Source organism: Lonchura striata, chromosome Z, assembly GCF_046129695.1.
Source record: "Lonchura striata isolate bLonStr1 chromosome Z, bLonStr1.mat, whole genome shotgun sequence".
NCBI lineage: Eukaryota > Metazoa > Chordata > Aves > Passeriformes > Estrildidae > Lonchura > Lonchura striata.
In genome coordinates, this window is record NC_134642.1 from 68,240,941 (window position 1) to 68,267,026 (window position 26,086).

Here is a 26,086-nt window from a genome sequence, read left to right on the forward strand (position 1 = left end):
ACTTTGAATAAACTTGTATTAAGAATAGTAATTATTACTAAGTTGTCTTTGGTGACTACCTAAGTTTTTCACCTAGTAAAATCTACAGATTGTCAACTATTAAATGCTCTTAGTAACTGTGGCTAATGCAAAAGCATTTTTTTAAAAGCATTTTATTTTATTTCAATTTCTAATTTATGCACTGGATTTTTCCCTTTTGATCTTTTGCTGAAGTTCTGGCATTGATAATCAAGTTAAAAAGTGAAGAAAACACGAGAAACAAAGGAAAAATGTGTGACTAAGGAGAGTTAGGGAAACTGGGGAAGAATAAGAACAAAGTGGAAATGTATCTACTAATGTAGAGCTAAGAACAAAATAGTGGGAAATTTTTAGAAAATTAGTTTTAAAAATGAGGTTTGCTAGTATAAATAAAAAGAAACCATAGAAAAGTTGAAGAAACAGTTAAGAAAAACAAAAAATTAAGAACAGATGAAAGAAAGGTCTTGTAATAAAAGAAAGATGAATCTAAGTAGTTTTGAAAAAAAGTGGAGCATTTGTTCTAACTCAGACACTCCTCTCTGTCTGTCTTCATGCATCTTCAATTTTCAGTTGAATTATAAGAAGTAGAAATGTTAAAATGACTTTTCCAAATCAACACTGAGATTTTTGCATCCATGGAAAAGCAAACTTTAGTGTGATATTTTATAGCAAATCCTACAGCACTGACAAGGCTGGCACCTGAGTCACCATTTTAGAGCATCCTACACCACAATGATGAACATTTCATACCCATGATTCATCTCCCTCCTAACTGCCTTCTCACTATACTTTCACCCGTGAGCAGAGTTCTTCTGCAGATTTCACAATCTTCTGTTATTCTACTTAAAGGGTCCTGTCCAAGAAATTCTCCCATTCAGGGTTCAAGTAACAGCTGATTCCACAAAATGTGTGACAGATTAACCTCAGCAGAGATCATATGTCTTTGTGTCTTCTAATTATTTCATAAGCCTTTTTCATGTTTCTGTTCTATTCTTACATTTTTTTAGATATTAATCATATATCTACAGTGCCTTTCCAGGAAAGCCATATATAGTGTTGGGGAGAAGCTCTCATTCCTCAAACATCTTCAGAAACTTGCCTTGGAGCTACCTCAGACCTCTGCAGGGTTACATGGTCAAAGGCCTGAAGCCACCCACATATTTTCCATATTTGTTTTGTCAACATCAAAATTTCACTACTACTTTAATTCATCCCCATTTGTTGACACCTTTATATTGAAATCTTTCTCCTAGTTCATTTTTCTTTCCTTTCCATCAACAAATCCATTTTCACCATTTTTACCTCCTTCCAAGACAATATTTGGCTTGGTACCATTGATATATCATCTCTCTCCTCTCCTATCTTAAAGAACAGCAATATAATTCAACAGCATCTTATAATTCAACAGTATCTTAAAGAACACAATTTCTTCTTCTTACTCTGTCTGAAAAATTTCAGTGCAATATGAAACTGATGAAATGGCTTACCAGTTTTAGGGTATCATTTTCCTAAATTAAGATTTTTTTATGCTGAATTGAAATTTTCTTGCCAATTTTGGATTATTTGAATACTCTCTCAATTTTTTTTTTCTCAATGGAGATAAAAATTCCATAGGATTATTCCTAGGTCTGACCTTATAGGATTGAGTTTTACAGCACCTCTTTTCTATACTGTTACTCTTTTGGCCTACAACAAATTAAGACTGTTCTGCTTTACCCTACCTGTGGACTTCTTTCCCTTCCCATTTTCCCTTCCCCTTCCCTCCTCCCTTCCTTTTCTCTTTACTTCTCTATTTCCCTTCCCTTTCTCTTTTCTTTCTTCTGTATTTTCCCCCTTGCCATCTCTTAAAATCAAACTTGTTTTAAAAGCAGAGGGATCACATGGGAAAAATACATTTTAAAATCTCCCTAATTTTCTTTTTGTCTTCTTCAATCATGATTTCAAATCATTTTTGAACCTATAATGGCCAAGACATCAGAGGATGTGTTGCTCTAATTATATACTTACACAGAGGTTTTCAAGAAGGGTATCAAGTATGAAATTTTTTTTTTAGATCTCCCTCCCAAATGAGCCTTCAAAATGATGAGAAGAGAGATAAAACCTTTTCTTTTCACAAGAACTTTACTCAAATCACACTTGCCCCTTGCCCTTTTTGTATTTCTCCCATAGCCAGCACTAGGTGTTAGCCTGTTTTGAAATCTTGTTATAACTGGGGAATAAGAAAACACATTTTTTTATTTGGAAGTAAAATAGAGGTCATCTTTACTTTCTGACGTAAGAAACCCTTAGGGCTTTCCTTTCAAGTAGGAAAATGTGTGAGTGGAAGGAGGGCTCAGAAATCACAACTTTCAAACCACAGCAGATGAAACCTATCGTCTCCCACACAGAATTCTTACTTTAGGTAAAAAAAGAGTGTGACTGTTGTTATTACTTACAAAATCAGACAGCATCTGCTATTCTGAAGGGTGGAAAAGTCCCACACCTTTGCAGCAGTGGAGATGAATGTCCTGGTTTAGCACCGCAGAACAATAAAATGTTCCAGTTTTAATTCCCAGTAAAGCTTTCTACAAATGGGAAGCTCATTTAAATACATTTTATTTCCAGCCACACTGCAGCTCTCATGATGGAGGGAATTCACCCCAGTCAAAGAATGACTGTTTACCAACCCTGGAGGCCGGGGCTTCTGCTTCTGAAATGGACATCCAGGAATTCTTCTTGATCAGGACATCTAGGACAGTCCAAGTGCCCAGTAAATTTTTTTCTCTGCGTTGCACAGTGAATGAGAGAAGCACGTCTACTAAAACATTTTGAAGTCGTAAAAAGCCAACAGAAAGTACCCAGAGAGCTCTTGTTGACTAAAGCTCTGCTGGAGAAAAGTAGAGACAGCAAACTTTTTTTATTCTTTCATACAAAATCCTCTTACACACATGTTTGCAAATACAGGTTTTTTTCTAACTACATTTCAGATTTCTTTTCTATTTAATTGCTATATTCCTCCATTGAGTATCCTTCTCATTTATTTTTTTTTTAAAATAAACCATCCTGCTATCATTTCTCCGGTAGCATCAATAAGTTGCTACTAAAGGCACTGATCCCGGTCTTATGGGAAACAATGGAAAATGCACAGGAGTCCCATAGACTTCTGTGAAGTAGGATTAGGCTTTAAATAGCTAATATTTGACCACAGATGTAGAATAAAAAGGTTTCCTCAATTTATAAAAGAGGCTTCTCTGAGAAACTCCTTTTAAAATACAGGCCTGGAGCTAAGGAAAATTAAGACCATTAAGAGAGTTTACAAAAGTATTAGGCTTGGATTTTTCATATAATTTATCCTCTGTAGGCTAGCACTTATGTATTGTCGATCTGAGCTAAGTTTTCCTCCTGAAGTATTGTATATTAAGATGTTTTATTTTACAAAATGTGAAAATATAGAGGTGGCATTGGAGTTTCCAAAAACTTCTTACCTTTGGGCAGATTCAGAAGTGCAAAGATGTTTTTACAGAATAAATTTATTGGCTTTGTGAAATTTGAGGAAAATCTTTGTAGAATAAATTCCCTATTTCTTAGGAAAACAGACTAATGTCTCCTGCTTGTTCTGATAGCCTCCCTTTAATTTCTTCCTCTTGCCTCTCAATTTGTGCTTTTTTAAAATCTTTTTCTCCTTTTTTTTTCCTCTTAATGGAGACTTTTCTTTATCCCCACATCTGCTGTCTAGCCAGGGCATGACACCTTTTCTTACCCTCTGCACATGCAGTCCAGTAAAAATGTGTCACATTGCAGAGTTCAAGTGTTCCAAAATGGGAAACAAAACGGCTGCATCTAATCACTTGCATAAGGAAGGGTTTTGGAGCTTCAGTTTTTAGCTCCCATCTGCCTGGAACCCCATATTCCCTGTGTCCAGATTGAGTGATAGGCAGTGTCAGAGGTCTTTGATATATGGACATCATATTCAGAGCCAGTGTTTAACAGCTGCAGTATGCTTTTTAATTTGATATAACATCCAGACATTTTAAGTGTTGTCCCCACAGAAAGAAGCACAACATCTTTACCAGTCATTTATCAAGCTAGAGATAATTCAAATTGTGGAACTGAATGGGTGTTTTATGCAAAATTTACCTATACATGTCACAGAGGATGTCAGGCATACAGCTGCTTGCAGAGACAGAGTCCATTGCCTTTTTTTCTTTAATATCCTGAATGCTGCTCCATGAGAATTACATTTCCTTAAAGTGTACTGTACATTTCACTTAAAAGGCCTTCTTGAGCTGAACTGACTTTTTACCTTGATGCATCTTGGGCAAACCAAGTGTGTAAAGAACAAATCTAAGTAAAATGATGCTGCACACTATATGATCATACCATAAGTTCCTCTTTATGTGATCAACCAGATTGTGTCAATTAATGAATTAGAAACCTGGGTGCGAGCAAATAATTTTCTCCTGGTGATGTACAACACACAGAAGAATTCACATTCTGATTCACAAAAAAAGTTTAAAAAGTAAAATTAATAGAAAACAATGCAAATCCAGTTCTCCTCCAGTGCATACCTGGCTTTTAAAATCTTGCTGTTCAGGATGACAAATTTGAAAACTATGTAGAGACAAAAGGCAACCCTTAATATTGGAATATTAAGAAATTTTGACGGATGAGGTTTCAAAAAATATATAATTGCCAAAGGACAATAATATGTATTCTAGTAAGCATTGTAATTTTGTTCATTTGTTTAGATGTGCTATATTTCTACTGAATGGTTTGATTTGACCTCTGCTACAACATTTTCCCAAATTGGTCTTTGTGATCAGTTTGCAATGCGAACAATGTTCTCATTGCAATGCAGTTCAAGTGCAGGAATGATTATCCCCATAGATATTTATTGACCTAATTTTAAACAAACAGTTCCATGTGTACAGGCAATAGTCCTGTTAAAATGCTGTTAATTTTCAAGCACAGAGGCTGAAATAAGCTATAAAATTACTGAAAATTAGTAGAAGTGCACTTCCCTAAGGTAAAATACAATCAGTAGCCTCTGAATTATGAGATTAAATTTTTTTCCATGATTCTGTTTGGTGGATTTAACCTGGGCAATCCTCTCCAATCATCTCTAGAATGCATATTTTTCAATTTTTTTTCTGGAGTTCATTGCAAAAAAAGCCTTCATTGCCTTGTTCTCTGATTGGCCACTGTGGAATCAGAAAGGAACATAGCACTGAGGAGGGCTTATTTATTTGATTTCTTCTCAATTTAGCTCCTTACAAAATCATGTTTTTTTCCTTAGATCCTCTCTTTTGAAATAATTCAGAACTTCCTCTGGTTTTGAGTCCTTCTTTACAAAGAATTAATTTCTATTCCAGCACATGACAGAAGACATTGATTTTTAGCCTCCCAAAAGAAATGGATTTCCACTGTCAGAACACATGAATTCGGAATTATAATTTTTCAAGAGATCCCTCCTATTAAACCTGTATCATACTCTTAATTTCTGAAACCATATATTTTAAAGTAAATATCTGGCTGCCAAGTTTATATGTATGTGTATATATATATATATATATATATATATATATATATATATATATATATAAGTTTAATTACCACAGGTAAGAAATTACTTAGGAACATGCAGGGAGTAAAAATAGTGGAAACAAAAGCTTCATTTTTATTCACAGGGAAAATCCAGCATATAGCAGCTGTATTTCATGCTAAGCCATATTAGCCTCCTTATGACCTCAGTTTTGACCTTAAGTCAAAATTTCTTGCTCCATTTAAATGCAAGCATTATTTTTCTTTCTAACCTGATTTCTCATGAGGCTCTTTTGAATGCAACTTTTAGTTGGCCTCATGGAAATAAGCTAAATACCTGAGTCAGATATTAAAAATTTCTCCATTTATAGGAAGATAAGGCCATCTTGTATGAACTCCATGCAATGACTTTCCTTGCAATTACAAAGCCAGAAGCTGGTGCTTGACTGTTCCACACTGTGTTTCCAGATGATAAAACTAAGCTATCTGCTTTCAAATTAGAATGTAAATCCTACTTAGAGAATCCTACAGAAACCAGTCAAGAACATGGTTCACACTGCTAGTGTTTCAGGATTCCTCTGTGCTCAGTCTGAGTAACTCTCTAATCTTGGCAACAAACTCTCTAATCTATGGTAACAAACATATTAAGATAGTAAACCAAAACTAGTAAATAGTCTCCATTGTGTAATATACTGGAGAATAAATCAGTTTCCAACTTTCTTAGTAAAGGACAGGAAAGCTATTTGAATGCCAGGCTAGGTAATATCTGTCTCATAAAATTGACTGAATTTTTTTCTTGTTGTGTACATGTTGAACACCCAGAAGTCCAAACTGCTTAAGAATTTGCTGACTGAGAATTTATTTTTCAAAGAAAGTAAGAGAAAGTATAAGCAAAATATCTTGACAGTCTGTCTTCATGGTCTGCTGTCAAAGATGAGAAAATATGTCAGCAAGTTAGGTTTGGGATTTCTTTGAAGAATGTGCAGATGCATCCAAAAAGGAACTTCATGTACAGTTTTGGATTTGAGGGTTAGGCACTAGGCAGCTGAAATCTAAATGTTGCACTTGAGTGATCATTAAGCACCAAAATACCTTTTGGCTTTACCCTTTCCTCACACAAAGATGAAAGTTGTGCTATGACAACAATATTAATCGCTGTATTACTAACAACTGCATTAAACTTCAATTTGGACCTACTTCATGCCTATGCAGTCTTAGGTTTTGTTTGTTCTTGTGCCAAGATTTTTCATTTGGACTCAATATTTTCAGTTGATAACAATTTTTATTTTATTTTTTATACAAATTATAAGTATCATAACATATTCTTCCAAATTTTGATTGACTCTTCACCAGCTTGGAACTCAGATGCAGCAAAACTTAATTCAATATGTTAAAATCAGATCTTTCTCAACCTTAAATTAATTTTTTGGGACTACCTTAAGTTTTCCTGTTCTGTCTACAAACAGTCAGGCTTCTGCATTGCCTTTGTTAATGATCACCAGAATTCATGAAATTCACTTGGAAAGGATGATGCAGTACAGAAAATAATATATGTCTAATCTGCTATTCCATTCATTTTTCTAGTTGTCTAGAAACCACTTTCTTGTACTGATGCTGTAAATATATTGTCACTTTCCAAATCATGAATATTTATGGTATTTTAAAATTATATTGATCCCAAACTGACCATCATCCATGATAATTTCTTTCCCTGAAATGCCTACAAGTCTGTGAAGGATGCTGAGATTCATCCAAAAATCAGAACTACCTGATGGCATCACAAAACCATTCCAGATGATTTTGAGGGACCTTGGGAAGTCGTAGCTGAAGTTGTTGGTCATTGTCCCAACTTCCAGGAAGGGCAAGAAGGACCCCAGAAACTACAGGCCTGTCAGTCTCACTTCAATGCCTGATAAAGTTATGAAGATTATTCAGGGAGGTATTGAAATACACCAGAAAGACAGTGCAATCTTTCAGTCAGAACCAGCACAGCTTCATGAGTGGAAAGTCCTGCTTATCAAGCCTGATTTCTTTTTATGACAAAGTGACCCACCTTACAGGTTCTCTTGATCAAAGGAAGCCAGTGCATGTACTCTTTTTGAATTTCAGAGAAGCTTTCAATAGTGTCTCTCCCAGTATCCTTCTGGAGAAAATGTGCAGCACACAGCTGGATAAACACATCACGGGGTGGGTGAGCAACTGGCTCACAGGTCAGGCATGAAGGGTGAAAGTGAATGGGGTGACATCAGACTGGTGACCTGTCACCAGTGGGGCTCCACAGGGCTCCATTCTTGGCCCTGTGCTCTTCAGCATCTACATTAACAACCTGAATGCAGGACTGGAAGGGGAACTGAGTAAGTTCACTAATTATATAAAACTGGGAGGAGCTGTTGAATCCCTCAAAGGCAGGGAGGCCCTGCAGAGAAACCCCAGCAAATCACAGGAATGGTCAATCACCAACCATACAAAGTTCAGCAAGGGAAAGTGCCAGATTCTGCATGTGGATGAAGCAACCCTGGATGGATGGACACACAGACTGGGGAATGAGATGCTGGAGAGCAGTGCCATGGAAAGGGAACTGGGAGTCCTGGTCAGTGGCCAGTTGAACATGAGCCAGCAGTGCCCTGGCAGCCAGGGGGCCAAGCGTGTCCTGGGGGCATCAAACCCAACATTGCCAAGCAGACAAGGGAGGGGATTGTCCTGCTCTGCTCTGCACTGGGGCAGCCTCACCTCGAGGGTTGGGGGCAGCTTTGGGTGCCACAATATAAGAAAGATATAAAGCTTTTAAAGAGCAGTGACAGAAGGGAAACAAAGATGGTGAAGGTCCTTGAGAAGAAGCTGTAGGAGTGGCTAAGGTCACTTTGGCTGAGGTTCAACCCAGTGAACAGGAGACTAAAGGGACACAGTCTGGAACTTCCCTGATAGGGGAAGTGGAGGGGAGGACACTGATCTCTTCTCTCTGGTGACCAATGACAGGAGCAGAGAAAATGGCTTGAATTTGTATCGGGGAAGGTTTAGATTGGATTTTAGGAAAAGGTTCTTCACCCAGGGTGTGGTTGTGCACTGGAACAAGCTCCCCAGGGAAGTGGTCACAGCACCAAGCTTGACAGAGTTTAAGTGTTTAGACAAAACTCTTGGGCACATGGTCTGAGTCTTGGGGATGGTCCTGTGCAAGTCCTGGAATTGGATTCAATTATCCTTGTGGGTCCCTTCCAACCCAGCTTATTCTGTGATTTTGTGATTTTTTTCATGATCACATTTGTTCATCCAGCTTTACTGCACTATTTGCAATTCTATCTGGAGTCAAGTTGTAGAAACACATTGAAAGAGAGTGTTCTGACAATTACAGCTCAAGTTTTAGGTTAAACTCTGACAGGATTCAAACTAGCTTCAAAGCTTTCCCTGTACTGAACCTCTGAAAATTGTTTTCTCTTCTACTGGTGGTTTGAACTTCCTTAATTTGCAAAAATATCTAAAAAAATTTAGATGTCTAGGAAATTATGTTCTGTTTTCTTGAATCTCTATAACAGACTTTTGAAGAATATGGGAGAGACTTCTCACCTGTCCAGATTACAACCAGGATAGGGTTGATTTTTGCATTAGCCAGGAGGAAGCATGGATAGGAGCTGGAAAGTATTTGACACTACATCATGTCATTGTTGGGGGCAGGGTAAAGCAACTCACTTCCAGGGAAAAGGGGCTCCTTCTAGTCAAGAAAACATGGAGGGGGAGCCGACTGATACTGTCTATTTTCACGAGATCTGCAGTGAGCATTTTTGCATGTGAAATCACTCTCTCTCTTTTACATTTCTGTTATTAATGTTGTTGCTGTTACTATTCATTTTTCTTATCTCATTTCTAGTCTCAATAATTTTTTCTTATCTCAACTGTTACATTTGCCTTTTGTGCCTCCAATTGAAGTGAGGAAGTGGGAGGGAGTGGACCAATGTACTTTTTTTTTTCTTTTTTATTTCTTTTTTTTTTTTAGTTTGGTGGGATTAGTAAATTGGAGAATATAAATCCTAAACAACACCACCCAAAAACCACAATGATAAACCAGCTGGTATAGCTTTGGAACATGAGATATAGACAATGGGATCTCCTTCCAGCTGACCACCTCAGAAGACTTGCCTTGAAATGGCTAGTGGGAATGTGGGGAGCACAGATAGTCTATCAGGAAGTTTCCTTTTCACAAAGAAAGTAATAGTTGGAGTTACTATTTGCTGTACTTTGTTATATTAAATTTCTACTGTACAATGCAATCAAAGAAATGGGACATTAGGTCTCTCACTCATTACCTTCATATTATCAGAATCTATTTTATGGTAGTTTTTAGCTAGTCTCTGTTTAGTTTTGTCCCTGTCTGGACACTCACTTTTAAACAGTGAGCAAAGCATGAAACCACCAGTTGATTCATGATAGTTTACATAAAAGTACCAGTTGTTCAACCAGTTGTTCAGTTGTGGCCAAATTCTGTTGTTCAGTCTGAGAAAATCTTAGCATCATCTGGGGAAACTTATAGTTTAAAAAACTCTCTCCTGTGTTTTGGAAATACTACCTGTCTTTATTTATGTATGCACACAGCAGGTTAAAACAGGACCACAGCTATCAGCACTGGCACTGAAGATTGGTGAGAGATCATATTCTACTTCTGTTACTTGTTTGCAGAACCTTTTATGTGTAAATCAGTGGATGGCATTATCTACCTAAACCTCAGAGTTAGCAGAGTAAGAAGCTGATAGCTTTTCCTATTTTTCACTACGAGAGAAAAATACTTCTATGCACTGTTGCAATGTGTCTTTTTGACTTATTGACTTGACACTTGAAAAGTCTCTCTTGTATCTGTTTCAGGCTTTCAGATAAAAACATATTTTACAGCCTTAAAAATATTCATTATACTTATGACAGGGTAGTATATAACTTAAAATAATATGTGTAAGTCCTTCTAAGAACAAATTATTATTTAACCACCAGGACTGCTCTGTTCTATAGCTCTGTTCTATATAGATATACTTATTAATAATTATGCAATTACCTAACAGATTAAAATGGCTCATGCTTAACTATCCTTGAACTTCATGTAAATACACCTTAGGTCATAGAATATGCTCATTAAAACTGCATCCTTAAAATATTTCAGAAAATAAGCAGTTACACTAAGGCTGCTAAGGCCATTTTTTTCAGTAGAGCTTAGTAAATTTTACCTCTTCCTCCTCCTTGTTATGTCAAATACAATTATATTCTATCATGGACTAATATGTTGTTAAATTAGGTATATTAAATCAGGGGTAACAAATACCAAAGAAATACACACTACAATGTAAAAGAGATAGCTCTAAAAGGCTTAAACACCCTATCCTTTCACCTTCAATGACTAGGTTTCGGTTTCTTGTTTTGATCACCAGCAAAGACAAGTCTGGTGGTCAGAGATGAGTCTGTCAGAAAATCCACATCACTCTGGCAGTTTCTGCTCTACAAAGACCAAAGACTGAGTTGCAGCTAAGGCAGACCTTGAACCTGTTTTGGGTGTGAAAGTTAAAATTAATGTCGTCTGTATTAAGCTTCAGCAGGGGAAAAATCCTTCTGATTACAAAGTGGTAAGAGCTCTTAAATTTCTTAATTCTTCCTTATCTGATGAGTTTCCAACTAGATTTTCAGGTAAAAAAAATAAAAGAAGGTATGTAAAAGCTGAGAAGAAAATACCAAAGATTGTTGTCTGTGGACTACTTAAAAATCAGACTTCACTGTGTTCAAATTGCCACTCTAATTTTAAGTTTATCTGTGCCTTTCCTGCTTTCCATGCCACAAAAAAAAAAAAAAGTAACAAAAAAACTAAACTACTAATTATTTTGTTATTCTGCCTTTCCAATTAATCAGCTTTGTAAAATGCTTAATTTGTTCTGTTCACACTGTTTAAATAAATCTGGAAACACTAAAGCATTAACCTTTCCATGTGCCATGTTCAGGGGTTTAGTATGGGTATGAATCTTTATAGTATAGGGAGTAAAATACTTCAAGGCATATCCACAAGAGATTTCATATAGACAACCAGAATTTATTTTCCCAGTGGATGCTGTAACCAGTGTAAGTGAGCACTGTGGCGTGTTTTAAGATCTCCTTAACCTGTCTGTGCAAATTGCATAAATCACAGCAATAAAGTCTCTCTATTCAACATGCTGAAGCTGAAGAGCACTGACCAGCTTTTGACCTCCTACTCTGGGCCCCAACTGACCCTAACTTAGAAGTTCAGGCGGTGAATAGCAGGTCACTGGGGGTATCTGCAGTCTTGCTTAATTTCAGTTTGATTACAGGGTTAACTATAAGCCACACAGGTATCCTTTGGTGCCGTAAGTCTTCCTGACCATCACAGCACATGAGGCCCTTACTAAGCCCCCAAAGACATGGAGAGTGCATAGGGAGCCAGAGAAGGAAAAAAATGATAACCAAAGTTGCTTTTGGCTGGCCATTTCCAGTTTGGCATAGACCAAGTTGGTCATTTATCAGTATAATGGATCTACAGACAGCCCTAAACAATTGTCAAACATTCTTTTAAAAGCCATTAGTTTTTCAACTAATATATATCTGGTTTGAGCATTTGTTGAACCCTTCACTTGTCACTGAAAAGGGCCTGTTAAACTAAACAGAGGCCTGATCAGTTTTCAGTGAGCTTTGAGCCTCAGAGTTCACCTGGGTCACCTAAATGATTTATGGCAGCCTGGTACCAGCATCTGGCTGGAACCGTGAGTTCAGCAGCGAGCGGAGCCTCCCCCCACATGCCAAGTCCCGCAAGGCTGCCCTGCCATTCCCAGCGGCTGCCAGAGAGGCAACAATATTGATGACCTACCTGTACAGATACCAAAGTGGACATCAATAAAAGGAGATGGATGTGAACCATCAGAGTGACATGCCTCGCTGCTGGGCTGGCTGGAGAGCAGGGGAAACAGGTTAAAAAAACACAGGAAAGTTATTTATACAAGCTTCAAGGACAAGGAGTTTGTCACTACTTGCTTGAGAATTTAATCTTAACATGTTCTTCTGGTTTCCATCAGTCTCCAGCTTTACATACATACAGACTGAGAACAACATTGTTTTTTGCAATAACCATCTCTTAGGTTTAAAACACACTAAAGAAACCAACAAGGAAACAGTTCTCAAAATTTCTTTCAATTTTATGCTTGAAGTGTTTGCTTGCCCTCTGGAACATTTTCTGCATTCTTATTTATTATCTAAATGAGATCTAAATCTAAAATGTGATTTGTGTACTTGGAAATATTATGTATTCATCCATATTAGAAGAAATGGCAGATGTTTACAAAGTGCTCTGCTCTTCACACACAGCATTCAACATGCTATTTTCCCTAAACTGATGTTCTAAGGTGACATACAAACAGATGAAAGCCAAAACTGTACCTTTAATATGATGTACTTTAAAGTATAGCCGATGTTAAGCATGATCTAGCACCTGAGGAGATTGAAAAGTGTTTATTTAAATTTAATTTCCATTTGTGCCAAAACTTTCCTGTACACTCATGTTTTACCTTCCTACCAGTGAAAGTCAAATATTTAACAGCTCAGTAACAAAAAGGTAGGTTTCTATTTATTACATGCTGATACCTTCAAGAGGGGACATTACACCATAACTAATATTTGAATGATTTTTTTTTTCCCTGGAGCCTGTGTGTAATGGGTTGAAACCAGCACACTGGAAAATGGAATTTAATAGGTACCAGAGATCTGAAGGTGATACAGCTGATTATATCAGAAGCAGAAACAGTTATGGAAGGAGAGAACCCTTGTGTGAGGACTCATCCCCTTTAAGTCACTCAATAGTGTACCCACAGAAAGTGATGGCTTTTTCTCCCTGTTCTCATGTCTTGTTTACTGACTGAAATACATGTGTTTTCTACTAGCAGGGATGAAGGCAAAGAAAAGGCTTGAACTTTGGTTCACAGAAACAGAAACTGAGTAGCTTATAAAGTGCTTCATATTAGCTGAAGATATAAATATTTTTGAGCAATTTTTAAAGGCCCTCATGTAGCAAAATATCCAATATGTTTTTTAACCAATTCACTGATGCAAACGACTACTTTTTTCCAGGTTGTTTATATTACTGATAAACCACAGCTGGACTAATTTTCAACCAAGTTGCTCCTGAGAACACATTATCTTCACTTATACTTCTTGAGAGGAGCACATTTTATTTCCAGAGTATTCATTAATTTAAAATTGTAGACATTTTGCTTGCCAATGTGTGCAATTAAGTTTGTCTGGAGAACTGGAATAATAATTGCAATAATTAAACTTTTAAAACTTTTTCATCTTTAACAGCCTGATACTCTGTAATTTGGTGATTCTTCATATCCTAACCCACTTCTACAAACATCTGTGTGTCATTAGAGAGCACCTTGCTATTTTGAGAAGGCTAACTACGTTTCTCTTGGAGAAGTATTAATGCTATGAACAATTCAAAAGTCCTGGTAGCTTTCAGGTGCCACAGGAACTCCAGATTTTGTTTAAGGTCTAGCCAAAATTTTCAAACTCTACAACACCTCACTGACAGTTCACAAGTTCCTCACATGGATTTGACAAACCCTCAGGCATCTGAGGTTTGTTATCATGTGAGAGGTGTTATCACCTCATAGGATTTCCTGCTGCTTACAAAACTGGCAGGACTACTTGTGTGGATACATAAATGTATTTAGTAGTTCTTCAGGATTTTATAAAATCATCAGGGCTTCTATTCTTTGCACATCTATTTCCTCATCTTAGAATTCACAACCATAACATACAAAGCAAACAATTTCTACCCTGACAGTTAATGCTTAGATCACCAAAAAGTCCTTTTCCTGACACAGCTCTAAAATACCCACATTCAGTAAATTCTGTTATGAAAGATCCTAAAGTTCCAAATTTTCACTGTCCTTAAGTGTCTCAGATTACAATAAAAAAATCAGTGAAGAGTGAATATAGTGGAAAATTTATTGTCAAGAACTATAGCAATTTACTACAAAATTCTGAATCAGATCAAAGTGTCAGTTTTCATGTACAAAAGTTAAAAGAAGTCTGTAAGGAAATGAAGATCAAGTCATTCCACTGTAAGACATTCGTAAAAAATGGTTATAAATCCTCTGTGAAAGAATTTTTATATTAACATTACCTGATTCATTTTAAATTCCCATTAGTTTTAATTTTCTTACCCAATGAAATAAAAAGACCTCACAAGAAATTGCTTATATTTGTCTGCATAATTTAGAAATGTTAAGCTCACAGTAGAAACCTGCTAAAGTGTTCATTGAGGAAAAATCTTACAATAATCAGCTTTTGAAGGTAGAACTGTGCTTCTAGTTTGCATCAATTTTAATAAGGATTGCCAGTTGCCAGGCACAGTAACAAAGATCTTTATATTTATTAATAAAAATAATAAAATTTTTATGCTCAAATACCTGTTTTCAATCAAAATATATTCACCAAGTCTGTAAGTATTCACAGTGCTAAATTTGTTAATTGGAAAAATCTCATTATCTTCAGTTTGAGATTCACTAGAGTAGGGATCAAGACTAAGCCCAGCACTTTATATGCTGCTTCTCATTGCTCACAAATTGCTGCTACTTCATGATATAGAAAATATACTAAATTTTGGAACAAGCAGATTTTTTTGTTGTTAAGTTTAATACCAAAAGCAGTGTTTCTTTTCAGATGTATATAACCTCTCATCTAGAGACAATTTTTAAAACACTACCAATGAACACAGACACACAGAGTACACAAGTACACATTTCCCTGATGAGATTAGGAATTAATATCTCCAGAGGAGGCATATGATGTCTGTTAATAGGATATCATGCCCCACATATATGTCTTTAATGTTTGTGAAAATATTGCCTCAGGATTCTTTCCTTTCTCTACTGATATTGTATTGAACAAAGATTGCAGTGCCACAAGGTTTTTATTATTATTAAAAGTAGTTAGATTTAGCATGAAGATATCATATTTTTGGAGGGTAGATGGAGTGGAGTAGAGGGAGCATTGAGTTTTTCATCACTAAGTCTTTGTAACCTAGTCACTTTTTGCAACTGTTATTAAGCAAACAGTGAGAAAAATAGACAAAATGAACACTTTGAAATGCATTTTTTTTCTTTCTTACTCTTGCTTATCTATTACTGTATGTGGTCTACCAGCCAGGAAATTATAGATGACAGGTAGAACTCAAAATCAGGAAAGGCATATATTTTTCTTCTGCAAACTGTATGGGTCTTTTCCTGGTTTGGGTTACAACAATGCATGATATCTTTCCATCATTGGCTTCTCTGATTTCATGGACTATGCTCTGACGCTTACCAAAATCTAGAATTTTAAGGGTCAGTTAATGATGATCCAAACAGCCGTATGACTTCTAGGACAAGGTAATTTTTATGAGTTTTAGACAAAGCAGAAAAATAAATGCTAGTAACATATTACTATAGTTCTCTTCTGTAGCAGCACTTTTTATAGCTATGTCACTCTGGATCTCTATAAATTCTGACAATGAAGAAATTTTGGCAGACTCCAGAAAGAAAGAAACCAACTATGCAAATGCATTTGCAGATTTTTTTTTTCCTTTATAACCTCTGATGTCATATTTCTTTTTTCCCTTATTTGACTTCTTCCTGGGCATTGTGGCAGTGTTTGTGGAGACTAAACTTTTTTGTTACTTGGTATTCTATTTTATTTTTAGTGGTTTCTTTAAGGATACACAAACACAGAGGAAACCCACAGTCGAGGTAAGATTCCTACCCTTTATTGAAAGAAAGTTTGGGTTTTCTAAGGGGAGGGAGGGTTTAGCATTATGTTTGCTGGAGACATTCTGGAAACTTTAACTGAAAAACTGTAATATACATACAGTGTTTAAAATATTGCAGTGTTTATAGTGCTTCTCATTATAGTGCTTCTCGTTATTTATTTAATGCAAAAGCTTTGTGACTTATGATATTGCTACTTTGTCTTTTAGTTTTTTGTCTTTAAGCTCACCTGGCCAGAAATTCTATACTTCTTTATAGTTCTTACTTTATGCCTAGCACACTGGGATTGACATGATCTGGGGCTGTATCAGCTGTCTAGATATACAAATGAAATTTAAAAACTGAAAACTAAAGAGTCTCTTTAACATCTTTCATTAATTGAGCGAGGGAATTTAGAAAAGAACCAAAACATTAATTCCTCTATTCTGTAGCTCATGAACTGGGATAGTAGATAGGCAAATAATAAAGTTTCTTTCATTTAAAAAACTATTTTTGTGCATGGTTATATTTCATTGCAGTATGAAGATATCCTAGTATACTAGCACAAGGGCTATTATCCTGCTGCCATAATTGTAATTCTGTTCCTTACTACCCAGCATAGGTGAGGGAAACAACATAAAGCAAAACAAGACAAAAACAAAACCAAAAATAAAAGTAACAATAAAAAGTGGGGGGAAGGAAGGGAGGAAGGAGGGAAAGACATCAGAGGCTGCAGTTAACTCTGCTGGATGGAGTGTAGATCCTTTCATTTCTGTTAATCCTATCTATTGTGGCTTGTATACCGACTGTGGCCACACAATGAGGCAGTCCTGATTGCTTCTAAGGTATACTGAAGTGTTCATTTTGAAGATCCTCAAAGCTTCAGGTTTCGTTAAGGAAAATAAATAATTTTTCAAGTACTGTAACTAGCCACATAGTTCACCTTTCTGTTGAACGGCTAAGTCCATTGGTCTCTTCTCATTATTTTTTGCAGTGAATTTCACAATAGGTACTGAAACATGGAGAGGACACATGGAGGTGCCACACAGTTAAGCTAAAAAAGGTAAATGTTTTTGCTTGCCAAATAAAACCTCTAAACCACTTGACCATCATCAAGACATAGATAGTACAGCTATGATGATCATGAATCAGCTACAAATGTCCCTGAATTTCATCTGAAACAACTAGGCAGATTTCCCTTCTTGTACCCTTATTGTAAAGTAAATCCTTTTCAAGGGGGTAGTGACAAGTCTAATGGATCATTTACAATCTACTGCGCTGCTGTATTAAATTACAGTCAGTCTGTAGACCAAGAGGTTTCAGAGAAAACAGTAGTTATTTGTTTATTGCCCTCTCTCAATCCCCCAGTTATGACAGATCTCACTTAGCAGTGTAGTGCAACTAATTGCTTAAAAAGAAGAAAATTACTTAGTCTTTATAGGCTTCTTCTATTTTAAGGTTTGACTTCATAATTCAGTGTGTCAATCTCTCTAAGGCATGTGGAATAAGTGGAGTGTATAGTTGCATACTTTAATTTAACAAACACTTCATTTATAAACAGTAAACCTGGATAGTTTCTGTTAAGCATCTGACAAAAAATTGTCACTTGATGGCATCTGGCTTTACACCACTGATAGGCACTGAAAGACCAACAGTCAATAAAAGAGGATCATTAGAACTGATTCAGATAGTGTGTCTTAGAATAAAGAAATTGGTGATAGAATGAAAATCAGTCTCCTCAAGTACAATGATTGCTAAGTGACAGACTCTTCAACATTAGGAAGGGATCCTTGACTGCAACTTCATAAAGAGTGGTGTTATCTACTGACTACTTAAAAGAGAAAGATGCCAGAAATAGACTGTGGAGAAAAAAAAAAAAAAAAAAAAAAGAGGGTGATAGTAGACACTGGGTTTATTTCTGGAAAGTAATAAAAGATCCATGTTTTTTCCTTATTCTGTGGAAGGTAACTGAGAGAGAAGAGACAATCTGCATGCTCTGGCAGCACCTTACTGTATTCCTCATTACCCATAAATATGTTCTTGGGGCATAAATATGTTCTGTGAAGCATTAATGCAAGTCCTGGGGCTGACTGTTTTGCATGGGTTAGGATCAGTGTACAGAAAATGAGAGAGAAACCACAGAACAGAGCTGCTAAAGTCAAACAGAAACAGCAAAAACAGATGAGCAGATGGGCAGACTGCTCAAATGGACCAACAGCTTAGTGTCTGTGCATCAAAAAAAATTGGTCTGGCTTTCATGACTATTTTCCAATTGCAAGACATGAACCAGACATGACGCAGAAGCAAGGATACTTTGCTTTCAACAGTTTCAGTTGTTGATATGAATATACGTATTCAGAGCAAGACTATATATAATCTTATGTCACAAGAATATTTGAGCTAAAATAAATTGCAGTGAAGTTTGCACTTAAAAGGAATTCCAATAGGCTATAGCTTCTCTTAAGACTGCTTCAAAGTATCCTTAAGATTTCTAGTACAATTATATCCAGACTTAGTAAAATGCCAACTGCACTTGGCAACTGACTTTTTTTTTTATTCATAGTCCCTGGAGTGGTAGCTTAAGACATCTCTTGGTATATTTCACCTGCCTGAAACACTTTCACATGTTCATAGGGCTAAATTAAGCTGAAATTACTCTTTTCTATAATCCACAGTACAGCTCTTAGATAATCCCTAAAATAATTCTGAATAAAAATATGGCATCAAATGAGCTTTCAGCATCTGCTTATTAAACTGTATAAAGCTAGTATGCAATATATTTCTAATTCTCTCAATTGTTTTCCTCAGATTTATTCTAATTATATGCTAATGAGTCCTAAATTCATGATGTTTCTGAGATAAATAGTATGTTTAAAATCTCAAGTGAAAGGCTTAGATCAGAAAGTAAACTGAGTATCTGCAGTGTAGTAATGGCTGAGAAAATCTTTGAAATGTTGTGGATATGTGAGAATGAATTTTCCCTAATTTATGCTTATAAATTTGAATTTTAAATAATATCATCTGAATTGAGATGCATCACTTAAAGGCACCACATTCACCAAGACTTCAAATTCAATTCTAGTGGAAGTGGGAAACAAAACAAAAAAAACCAAATCATCTGCCCACCAAAATCCGCATTTGTTTCAGTTTTATTCATTAGCATTTACTGAGTAACAGCAAAATTCACTTTGTTTTGTTGACAGCCTGTCTTCACACTGTCACCCAAAACACAATGTAATACCTATTTTGTGCTACCTCTGAAATTAGAACTAAACCTTTTATTTATGATCCAAATTAGTGCCTCCAGGTAGTTCTATCCTCATACCTTTACAGCCACTGTGAGTTCATCCCTCTCTTTGAAGTGGGTCTCAGCAGAGCCCTGTTTGGGCACATACATCATGTCAAACTCTCTTTCAGATGCTCATGGTGCTCAGTCACCACACTACTGCTGTTATGAAAGGCACCAATACCAGTGAAAGGCTATAAAGTAATGTCTTACTTTTCTTTGGGCATATGGTTCATATAGGAGTCAAGCACTTTCAGTTACATTTCTAATTTATTTTAATAATTCTAAATAAAATATAGACATTATCAGCTGCACAACAATAAGAAAATAATACTGAAATGGGATTCTGATAATTTAGGTGTTACATTTTCTCTTACATTGAGTTTTTTAGACTCATATTCTCAATTGCAAGAAAACTGAAGCACTAATAAGGTTAACAGTGTTAGGTAACTGCCTCAGAGATCTAAAACAATAAAAATCACAACAAATTGCTATTATTCATATAGTTTAAATGCTTCTTAAATCAACTTCGATGCTTCCTTTTCCCTGATAGTAATTTTGTTCTTCTAAAACCTACAACTTCAGTAAATCAGTAAACAGGATCATTACTTCTAAGTGTTTCAGATTCTGAATCAAGTGTTTCATTCAATTTTCCAAGTGGAATAATGCATATAGAGGAGGATGTCAAACTGCAAATAACCTGTATTAGAATGGTGTTCACAGTGCTTATGGTAAGTAATCAACATTATTGACTTAATGTAGAGATTTAATATTATGAAAAATACTAACAGAATAAATTGATTGGAAAATAGAGATGCACATCACTGTGCTACAAAACTGAATTAAATGAAAGTAAAACAATGCAATGGTATCTTGTAATTTAGAAATACATATTCATAGATATACATATAGGTATAGTAAAGATAGTACCAGTAATATTGACTTAAATTTCCATAGGGACAAAGAAAGCATACTGACTTTGATTTTAATGGCTATGCTGGGATTCATTATCGGTATGTTAAAATACAAGTTGTTGGCTATATCACACCCCTGTAGAACTTTTTTTATTAGTAGTTAATGGCCATCAAGCCTTCCTTTTCATGGTCTTGAATGCTATCTATTTTTAATTCCTTCTATAATCACCCTTGTCACACCAGAAATCTCTCAATAGATAATGAGAAAATTCAAAAAATTCATTGCTGTATCCAAATGCTGTAGGCATGTATTTGTCAGTAGGAGCATTTAAAATGTAATGCTTTGTGATTCTGCATTTCACTTTGAACAGCCAAGGCTGCCATGGTGAAGTACCTCTCAGTATTTTCATAGTGGACCCAGGTTTAAGGTTTTTCAGTAACCCAGAAATATATACGGCCCCAGCTCAGAACTGGAGTTCTATTCATAGAGTCCATCAGATGTGCTATAAGCAAACTTAGGCAGGAAAGATACTATTTGCAGCTTACAGTGAATATGATCCCAGTATTTTTTTCTGTTTATCATTCACTATATTCTTTGTATCTAACACAAGTGATGTTAAAGCCCAGTGGTGATATTCTTGCCCATATTAAAAAGCTCCTTAATGTCACTGGTTTTGTTCTTCATTTCATTAAAACTCTTTCCTATATAAAATGTTAATTGCAAAAGTTTATCATGATCTTGCCCTGAGTGCACATAGAGTGTCTGCATAGGAATTCTCTTTCACTGCAAAGTCACTTTGGGTTGATATCATGTCAGACCTCACAAACACCATATCTCTCCTACCTGGATGACAAAACCTAGAGAAAAACCCAACCTCCTATGACTGATCTGGAGCAGAAAGGGTGAACAACATTGTGTGGTGATGCCATGTCTGGACTTAGGATAAAAGTAGATGATGCCTATGTTCCCTACAGCTCTGCTCTTATACTTTTTGTAGAAATTAGTTATTAAACTCCACAGTCCTCAGCAGACAGTTTGATCCAGGATAAGTGCTGCCCTTCTAAACTGGTGTGCAGGCTGCATTTTACCCTGTAGTTCACCAGGTTTGTCATGGATAAAGTTTTATCTATCTACCTGCAAATTGATGTAATTTGGAAAACAGCATGGGATTTCATGGGTTGAAAAGTGCTGTCTAATGGCCTAGTCCTGTTCCTGAAAGCTGTGCTAATGCTAAGTAGTAATAGGTTGATGCCTCCCTCTGGCTTTGGAAGCATTAGTGAAAATTTTACTTCAGCAGAAACTACAGCACTAGGCCTATGTGAATCAGCTGCTTTCCGTACATCTCCCCATCATGCAGTGCTCATGCTGTAATAAAATCATATCATTGCTGTTCATTAATGTTAAGCTACCTTATAAACTCCTCCAGTCAACTGAATAATCTGTTTCCATGGCTTTGCATGGCAGATTTGTCTAAGACCACCCTATTTACATCTATGTGTATCTGAATATGGGTGAGTTAAAATACACATATTAATTAGAATTTTCCCTAGTTTAGTCTTGCAAAAGACACGGTGATCAGCTAAGCATTTGAAAGCTGTGATGTGTGAAATCACAGAAGCACAAAATTGGAAAATATTCTGAGTTGGAGCGGACCTGCTAGAATCATCTGTCTTCTGGCCCTACAGAGGACAACCACAATCAAATCATACAGGAAAGTACTGTCCAAAGGCTTCTTAAACTCTGTCAAGCTTGATGCTGTGACCACTTCCCTGGGGAGCTTGTTCCAGTGCACAACCACACCCTGGGTGAAGAACCTTTTCCTAAAATCCAATCTAAACCTTCCCCGATACAAATTCAAGCCATTTTCTCTGCTCCTGTCATTGGTCACCAGAGAGAAGAGATCAGTGTCCTCCCCTCCACTTCCCCTATCAGGGAAGTTCCAGACTGTGTCCCTTTAGTCTCCTGTTCACTAGGTTGAACCTCAGCCAAAGTGACCTTAGCCACTCCTGCAGCTTCTCCTCAAGGACCTTCACCATCTTTGTTTCCCTTCTGTCACTGCTCTTTAAAAGCTTTATATCTTTCTTATATTGTGGCACCCAAAGCTGCCCCCAGCGCTCGAGGTGAGGCTGCCCCAGTGCAGAGCAGAGCAGGACAATCCCCTCCCTTGTCTGCTTGGCAATGTTGGGTTTGATGCCCCCAGGACACGCTTGGCCCCCTGGCTGCCAGGGCACTGCTGGCTCATGTTCAACTGGCCACTGACCAGGACTCCCAGCTCCCTTTCCATGGCACTGCTCTCCAGCATCTCATTCCCCAGTCTGTGTGTCCATCCATCCAGGGTTGCTTCATCCACGTGCAGAATCTGGCACTTTCCCTTGCTGAACTTTGTATGGTTGGTGATTGACCATTCCTGTGATTTGCTGGGGTTTCTCTGCAGGGCCTCCCTGCCTTTGAGGGATTCAACAGCTCCTCCCAGTTTTAAATACTTTGTGAATTTACGTCGTTCCCCTTCCAGTCCTGCATTCAGGTTGTTAATGTAGATGCTGAAGAGCACAGGGCCAAGAATGGAGCCCTGTGGAGCCCCACTGGTGACAGGTCACCAGTCTGATGTCACCCCATTCACTTTCACCCTTCATGCCTGACCTGTGAGCCAGTTGCTCACCTACCCCGTGATGTGTTTATCCAGCTGTGTGCTGCACATTTTCTCCAGAATGATACTGAGAGAGATATAATCAAAAGCTTTACTGAAATCCGAAAGGATTATATCAACTAGCTTCCTTTTATCAAATAGTGAGTGTCATGGGTTCACCCCAGGCAGTAACCAATCCCCATGCATCCACTGTCTCCCTCCCCATCTGTGGGATTGGGGAGAAAACTGGAAGTGTAACAGCCACAAGACACATGAGTTGAGATGAAGATGGTTTAATAGCGAAAACCACACACACAAACAAAGCAAAATAAGGAATTAATCCTACACTTCTTACAGTGGTAGGCAGGTGTTCAGCCTTCTCCAAGAGAGCAGGGCCCCATCAAGCATTACTGTTACTTGGGAAAATAAAGGTCATCACTCCAGACATAGCTGTTTTCTTTCTTCCCCATATTTTATATGCTAACTATGATGTCATAGGGTCTGACCCTTTGGTCAGTTTGGGTCACCTGTGCCTCCTCCCACCTTCCTATGTACCACCAACTTCCTCACCAGCATCACAGTATGAACAGCAGAAAGGCTCTGTGTAAGCTCTGCTTCGTAATAATAGAAAAACCTCTATATTATCAACTCCCTATTCAGCAAAATTCCAAAATATAACCTATACCAGCCACTGTGATGAAAATTCACTCTACTCTAGCTGTAACCGTGACAGTGGGATACTTTGTCATAAAAGGAAAATCAGGTTTGACAAGCAGGATTTGTCCCTCATGAAGCTGTGCTGGCTGTGCTGACCAATTACTCTGTTGTCTGTCTTTCAGGTGTTGTTCAACACATCTCAGAATAACTTTCTTAATCCCCTTAACACGCACTACATTGAGACTGGCACTGCCAGTCATCCTTCTTGCCCATTTTGAAGACTGGGACAATGTTAACCAGCTTCCAGTCAGCTGGGACTTCTCCAGATCCCCAAGACCATTCAAAAATCGACAGAGGCTTCACGACGACATCAGCTAGGAGGATTCTCAGTCATTCCCATCAAGCTTGGTCAGTGTCATTGAAGTATCCATGAGCTGGTAAGTGGCATTGAAGTGCCTCATATCAGTCCATTCCCAAAGAGGTCTGCACTCCATACAGGTAATCTGGCAGCTCCTAGACTGTCATGGGGCAGCTGTGCTGCCTGCAGCTGCCACCACACCTGTCTTCACACCACATGCTTTAGGCAGGTTAGCAGACTGCTGCAATTTCCTGGGGAATGTATGTGAGTGAAAGGTATCATATCAGCTATTCATATGACAGCAGAACCTGAATGGGATTCCATGGGACAAATGAAACAGCACTTCTGCCACCCAGGAGTCTCTGTCAGCTGAAGCCAAGAAGGGTTTAAAGCTATGAGAATCCTTTAAAGTGGAAAGATGTAGCCTCTGCTTCTCCTGTAGTATTTGGTTTATATATCACTATTCATAATGTTATTCTGGGCACAATAATGGCCCAGGAAAGGCCAAACCTTGTTTCCTTTGCCACTGCTTGCTGTGGCATTTTATCCCTTTCAGCTCCAATTGTTAGTGCATCTATTCAGCTTCTAACAAGGATTGCACAATTTAATTCTTCTCCTCTGGGCTATACAGATGACATACTTCATATACCTGCAGCTTTAAGCATATACATCTTCATAATATATTTGTAACTCATGCTTCACATGAGCTGAGTACCAGCATTTCTGATGTTTGAAGATGCATTTGGGCATTCACCAGGGATAATTTCCCCAGCACGCTGGAAGAGCACTCCATGAACCTCCTGCCATGTTTCCCCAGTTGAGACCAATGTTACTGTTGTTACAGAAGAGTTATGCTGCTGTTAAAAATAATGACTCAGTCCATTACAGTGGATTTTGCTTTTCCTCCAAGTTCTGTTCACAGATTGTCATGTAGCTAAAAACTACCCTTAGTATTGTTTTCTGGCTGGTTTGCTGTGCTCCTCAGTTGGGTTTGCATCGAGTCCTTAACAGGAAAGGTTATGCAGGGCGTTATTGCATTAGTACAGGGTTAATTGAGAAACGAATTTGTAACTTAATCAGTTTTCCACGCGCCAAATTTGGTTGTGTATAGCTGTATGAAAGTTTGGTAGTGGGACCTAACCCTATAATGTGATGGGTCCACTGTACCCCAGCACTTTCCCAAGCACATCACTAGGTTTTCTTCAACAGCATGATGTGAAAGGCTAAGGCGATACAGCCTTCAGAATTCACTGAATATGGCATGACTTCAAGAACATTTTAATCCTCATCAGAAGGAATTCGTTTTTCCTTATTTATCAATGTCTCTAAGGTTATAAAATTTATTCTTATATGTTCTCTATATTTTATTTAAATTGACACATAAAAACCTGTCTATATACAGTTTCACTTTCTCTCACTTAAATATTCAAATCAGTTTTGAGTGGAGTAGAACTTTTGGGTGCCTTATTTCTTTTTTTTAATATAATTTTTCCAAGAGATATGCTCAGTAGTTTAAAGAATTGTAATAAATGAAAGTACTAATGCAAACCCACTGCATTCCCCTATTAAAAAAATTTTTTTTCTTGTTTCCACCATAAAATTTTTATAATCTTGAGATATTTTCCAAATAAAAGTGGCAAAACATGGTAATTTATGACTGATATAAATGGCTAATAAAAGCTCTTTCCATAATATTTTTTCCTAAAATAATTGAAAATTGAAAGAGATTAAATTAATTTCTTGCAATTTTGAAGTAAGTAGCAGTAGTCAGGCCAGGTCCTCTAGCATGGAGATGAGAATTAGACCTTTGCCTTTGCAGATATCCAAAGGCATCTTTGCAGTCTCAGCCCTGTAGGAAGGCAAAAATCGGTGTGGAAAAATTTGTTTCACAGTTCCACAAGCTAGGACTTGATTCACAGTTCACACTGCTCACAGTATTGCATGTACTG

The 26,086-nt window shown here is 37.2% G+C and overlaps 1 long non-coding RNA gene across 1 annotated transcript in view; it reads left to right on the plus strand.

Moving 5' to 3' along the window:
* The window catches only part of LOC110476492 (uncharacterized), a 68,113-nt gene extending 44,112 nt beyond the window's left edge, over positions 1–24,001 (plus strand). The window contains exons 3-5 of the long non-coding RNA XR_002466419.2: positions 16,253–16,298; positions 17,290–17,358; positions 23,962–24,001. This is a non-coding gene — a long non-coding RNA (uncharacterized LOC110476492). The remainder of the gene's footprint in view (positions 1–16,252; positions 16,299–17,289; positions 17,359–23,961) is intronic.
* The last annotated feature ends 2,085 nt before the right edge of the window (positions 24,002–26,086 follow it).